Source organism: Neolamprologus brichardi, chromosome 4, assembly GCF_056152115.1.
Source record: "Neolamprologus brichardi isolate AB-2024 chromosome 4, ASM5615211v1, whole genome shotgun sequence".
Classification (NCBI taxonomy): Eukaryota; Metazoa; Chordata; class Actinopteri; order Cichliformes; family Cichlidae; genus Neolamprologus; species Neolamprologus brichardi.
The window spans coordinates 18,555,577-18,562,027 of record NC_142107.1 but is presented as its reverse complement, the minus strand read 5'-3'; positions in this window follow the sequence as shown (position 1 = coordinate 18,562,027).

Sequence of the window (6,451 nt, the reverse complement as noted above, 5' to 3'; positions counted from 1 at the left end):
TGGTAAGCAGTGATGCAGCCATGGCTTTCCATAAATTAACTTCACCTTTTGTCTCTATTTTCCCCTTATTTATGCCTTATTATTATTTGGGGGTTGAAATCCATGCAAATGAGTACGCGTCTAATCCTGTCCCTGGTTGGGGGTGATAATAGCACCTTTTGTTGTTTACAGTAAGGACTCGTCATCAGGCAGGTGGAGGAGTGGGCATCTTCTGAAGTGATCCTGTCACTGCTATTTCACTGTGCTTTATTTTGTGGTTTTAGCTTTAACAAAAGATAGTTCCTGTTGAAGCAAGAGCCTGAAAATATTCTAACAAATTGTGTCTCAGGGGGAGAAAATGGGAACAGAATAGAGAAATCAATAATCTTAAAATGTTGTGAAGAGAAAAAAAAAAGAGTTATTATTCTGTCTCAGGGCACTGAGATACTTTTCTTGGCTAAATCTCAGCAGTCTTATTGATTTATCATCTGAGTGTAAAAGAGGTTGCTTATGAAATTAGAACATACTTTGTTGACTCTAAACGGGCCAATTAAGTGTGCTAATTACATACCTGAAAATGGTCAATAAACAAGTTCAGATCCCAACATCCCCTGAAAACAGTGTCCCCCATAATCCCTTTAACCACACTTGGCCTGAGAAAGAGCAGCATCCCGCAGGCAATGAAGTGTTCTCATCTGCAGAGAGGAGATAAGTGCACCACACCCAGCCTCCAGCCCCCACCGTCACCAACCTGCCTCTATACGCCATCCACCCTCTTGGCCCTTTAAGTTTTCTCTTCTACAACTGTCCATCAAACACACAAACACACCCACTCAAACTAAAGCACAATGCCACTACAAACTCACTGAAAAGATGAGCAGCGAGAAGAAAGACAGGAGTTAAAATGAGTTTGGAGTGCAAAGCGAGAGCAAAGCATTTTTTTTCTCTCCCTTCTGCTCTGGCGTTGGCGCTCTGTGGGTATCTGTGCTGATCCAGCCACTTTGAAGCATGGAGCCTTTGATTTGGACAAAGATTAGGGAATTTGATCCCCTCTTCCAAAAGAGGTGGCACACTGGGGTTGTTTTCATGGTCATAAAAAATAATTTGGACTAAAAATCAATGGACGATTCCAGATGGGGCTTTCACTGCTGGGGGTGAAGTGCATCTTTTCTGGGTGTGTCTCTGTGCCTCCAGAGTGCTTATCAGACAAACCACTGGCCAAAGAGATTATTATATTGACTCAGGGGTGACAACAGGTGGATGGAGTGATCTCATAATCACAATGACAGTTATGAGCCAGGATTCATAAGTCTTCCTACAGAAGTAGGAAGATTCATGACAGTAGGATCCTGTTTTTCTTCTGATAGTTTTACTACTACTATATGCTCCTCTTGCATAAAAATTCAGTACTGAAATATCAGCACCTCTTCACCAAAATTAAAATACTCCTCTGCTGTCCCTATCAGGTCAGGTGGATAAAGTTTAGCATCAACACTCCAGCATCGTAAGGCAGTGGCTTCCAGTGGGTGTTTATAATTGGCAATAGTTAATGGTAACATTGTGTTCTATTCAACTTTCAGCCCAACACAATCTGAATGACTTTAATGCAAAGCAATTTACACCTATTGTGAAAAAATTGTATTCAAACTCATCCAGTAGTAATTTCTGCTCTTTTTCATAATTCACCTGAGCTTTAATGGGCTTGTTTATCTTCCAGAAGCTTTAAACAGTGGGATAACAGCTGTTAGCAGGCTGTTCTCCACATGCAGCCTGTTTCTCTGTTTGGTTTTAAAGGGAGCCAAAGCTGAGAAGGTCACTTAACTGTTATGTGTGTGTTCAAAAGAGGACCCAATTGCAGACACACAAGACGGGAATCCTAAACAAAATGCGAGCTTTCGTGCAAAGCTCATTAAACTTACATAAGACCCAGAAAACACAAGTCTCATAAGGCTGGTTCAAATACAACAGAAGTCCAAGAAAGAAAGACAATATAAGAAGCGTAAGGAAAACTGGTGGATGAACAAGCCAGGACAGAAGACAAACAAGAAGGAAAAGGGAGGACTGTAAATAGATGAGAACAAACTGCATGGGAAACACTAATGACTAATGGAGCAGACAATCACAAAAGAGGGAAAAACAATTGAAGAACAGCAATTAAATAAGGGGGGAAAACATAGGGGACATGAGGTAAATGGAAAAGAAATAACAGACACTTAAGTAGATCCAATAGGCAAAAGTGCATTCCATGTATTATTTCCAAGTTCCACTCTAAGCATCCCACAAATGTTTGTCAGTGATTTTTCATCAAGTGCAATCTTAATTTAGACCGATTTCCTTTGTTTATTTACAAGGAACAGGTTCCTAACCCAAGCCAGCTTTTCAAATTGGGTTCAGAATCGTGGAAATCGAGATTGAAATGATTGTTAAGATTGCTGAGTCCGACCAGATGTTCTTTTGCAAACCTGACCATCTCTTTCAATTCACTCACTTTGTCATACATGTTATGTATATGCAAGCGGCTGTCTGGAGGTGAAGTTTGGTGAACACTAGTGAAAAAGACACTAAACCATCACGGGGATCTGCCACTGGGGGACTTTAAAACAGCAGCGATGTGATGATTCACGATGAACTACATGGCTAAGTGTAAGATCTGATTCAAGAACACAGTAAATGACAAGCTTTCCTTTTGCTTTGTCATGCACTTATTCTCTGTTAACGAGCAATATTGTTTATGTGATGTAATTGTTGATCTTTTATATAGAAATAAACAGCATTTTGATAACCTCACATTGAGTGTTGAGTCTGTGTCTTTCCAGATTTCCCAATGAAACACTGAAAGCAGGGGAGAGAATTTGGGTACAGGGTCAAAGTCTCAGGGATCGGAAAGGGTGAAGGAAAAAGGTTGCAGCTCCCAAAGCGCACACCTTCTTGATGTTATAGTTAAAAAACGTTATATATATATATATATATATATATATATATATATATATATATATATATATATATTCTTTGAATTAACAATTTCCAATCCACCTTTTCTCACTCGCTGTGTATTTTTGTCTTTCTCTTCTGTATCTCTGTGTCTTTCTCCCCTCTACTGCCAGCCCAACAGCTGCTTCTCCTTTGGCTGGGCTCCAAATGGATGACTGAGGAGAGTGAATGGGTTTTTAATTTCACTTGTTAATGCCGCTTTCTCTCTTGTTCCCCTCCCTGAATTTGCATTGCCAAAACTGACAAATAGGAAGAAAACATGGAGTGGGAGGAGGTGGAATAAACAGCAGTTTGTGAACAACACAAGAGCAAGATCTGAACACCAAACCTTCAAATTAAGAGGATATTGATTAGGCAAGAGCACAGCTATTTGAAGAATTTCAGTCTCTTTTCTGCCCATTTTTGTCAGTTAATTAAAGCAAGGAGTGTTTTACTCAAGCATCTCAGAGGAAGCGAGGGCCAGTAAAGAGTGAAAATGTTGTGCTATAGTTCCAGAGGAGAGACCTCTCCCTTTGCTTCCTGCCTTTGAACTTCTATTTCCCAGGCAGGTGTATTCAAAAACCCTTAGGCAAGATGGCTGCTGTGTTTCCAGTGGCTGCAGTTAAGAAATACCCATTGGCTACTGTGATGATTAGGATTTCATTGATCTCACCTAAGAGTGACAGCCCTATACTCTCCACATAACCTGTATTCAAGAAATGAGGAGTTTATCTCAACAAAAAGGTAAACTTTGTATATTCTATATTTATTACATATAAATATTACATGAAATGTAAAATTGCATGAAAATATCTCAGGTTATTTGAATTTATCATATCAAGTTTAAGTAAATTGTAATTTAAATGCTATATGTAGACTGTATCTCTTGGTCTTGTCCAGTACATACAAACATATTCCTGTTAAAGATTGCTGACTTGAAAGTTCTCCATATGATAATCATCAAAAAGCTCCACAAAAAAAAGGCAAGCCACAGTCATTGTTGAAAAGGCTAGCTGTTCACAGAGTGTATGGAACTGAATTAATGGAAAGATGACTGGAATTAAAAGCATGGTACACTCAAGCAAAAGGAATAATTAGTGCCTTGAGAAAATTCTTAAGAGCAAGAGCTTCACAAAGAGTGGAATGTGGCTGGTGTCTGTGGATCAAGAGTCGTCATGCACAGATGTCTTCAGGATAGGGTCTACAACTGTTACATTTCTAAGATCAAACTACTCCAGAACCAGAGATGACATGAAAAGTGGCTTACCTGGGGCAGGGAGGAAAATAAATGGACTGTTGCACAGTGGTCCAAAGTTGTTCTTTCAGATGAAAATAAAATTTGGATTTCATTTGGAAATCAAGGTCCTAGAGTCTGGTGGGATAGCCACAGAATCTGAGGTGTTTTAAGAATAGTGTGAAGTTTCAACAGTCTGTGATGGTTTGGGTGCTGTGTCATCTGCTGGTGTTAGAGGTAGTTGATCTACTGTGTTTTACAAAGTCCAAAGACATCACGGCTGTCCACCAGGAGACTTCAGAGGACTTCATGTTTCAATCTACTGGCAAGCTTTATGGATACCACTTTTCTTTTACAGCAGGACTTAACACCTGTGCTAAAAAAGTGCTAAAACTACTTCCTGAACATGCCAGCTGACCACCTTATTATTGTGTTTGATTGACTATCTGCATGGTGGTGCAGTGGTTAGTGCTCTTCTGGGTTTGATTGCGCAGGCTGATAGGATCTTCCTGTGTGGAGTTTGCATGTTCTCCCCATGCATTTGGGTGTTCTCTCCGGGCACTCCAGTTATCAGTTTCCTACAGTTCAAGCAAATGCATCGATGTTGATTAATTGCAAATTCTAAATCAGACATAGGTATTAATGTGAGTAAATTGGATAGTGGTGTTCTGTCTCCACGTGTTAGCCCTATGACAGACTGGTGACCTGTCCTGATTAAACTACTGTCCAGAAGAGGAGCTATTAAAGCAACCTTGGGTTACAATAGCACCTCAGCAATACAACAATTTGATTGCATTCATCTTGGTATTGACTATATAAGTGAGGTTGGACAGTTTTGTAGTGCAAATGATTTTTGACTGATCTAATAATTTGAGATACTGGATTTCTGATTTTCATGATGTGTAAGACATAATTATCAAAATTAAAATGACAAAAGACTTGCCCTTATGAGTAATAATTAACCCTTAAGAGCCCAGACCTATTTCTACTTTCATGAAAATTACGGGGGTCTTATATCAAATGAATCATATATAACCAAGTCTCTAAGTGTAAAGAGGCAGTGACACCAGTGTCACTGTGGGTCCTTAAGGGTTAAAAAAGGAAATGTGCCTTTTTGACAAAATTCTTTTAAAAAAGAACTATTTCTAATTTTTAGATGCACTATTAATGAGTAAAAGCCAGAGGCAAGCTCATGCAATAAATTCTCAAAACTAATTGAGATGAAGAGCTTTTCATAACTCTGGAACAGACACACTGAAGTATGATGTGTATGTAAGATACATACAAAGCACAAAGCTTTTTAAGACGCAGCTCTTTGTTCAAGACAGATAGAGCTGAGACTGAAATTCACCGAGAAGAAACGTGTAACGTTTAAACAGTAAACAAAAAGTTTCTCGAGGATCGTTTCCGTACACCAGAGATGCATTAAAAAAGACAGGTGTCAGGACTGGAAAACTTATAAACAACTGCTGGAGTACATAACCCCTGGATGCTTTAAACTAAGTGCCTGCGGCATGCAGTTGGATGCATTGTGACATCCATCCTAAGTGAGATGGATTACACAGAGCCAGTTTGATTTGAATAACAAGCAATTCACTGGTTCAGATGTTATGCTGCAAAGGTGGAGCTCTCTCACAGGAAGAGACCACAAACTCCCAGTACACCAGGTGTTGGATTTGAAACACTTGTTGGTCTACCGGTTCGAATAATGGTCACGCTGGTGGAGCAGTACCTGTTGTACCTGGGCTTATAAAAATGTATTACCTTTTTGAGATGCAAAAGCTGCCCAACACAGGCAGAAAGCTTTAAACATTTTTTGTTCATGTTGCTCAAAATAGCACAACAAAATCATTAGATGGTCACATTTATGTCAATTTCCCTAAATTAGTATTGACTTGCATTGTAGGGTATTAAAGTCGGCAGTGTGTCGCACTATATTAATTTGGTGTGTGTGTTTGCAGGATTTTCTTTCCTTATATGCTTTTTGCTGTCTTCGTGGTTTCTTATACACTATTTTGCAATTCAAAACTTACACTGAGCGATTAGTAAGATTCACCTTGGTAATGCTTAGTTCTTTGTGGCACAGATTTAACAAGTTGGAAAGATTTGTGTCTATTTTGACAAATAACATCACACAGTTGCTTCAAATTTGTTTGCTGGACATCCCAAAGGTGCTCTGCTGAACTGAGATCTGGTGACTGTGGGGACGATGTGAATACGATGACTCCAATGTCATGTTTAGAAAATCAGTTTAAGATGATTGAAGCT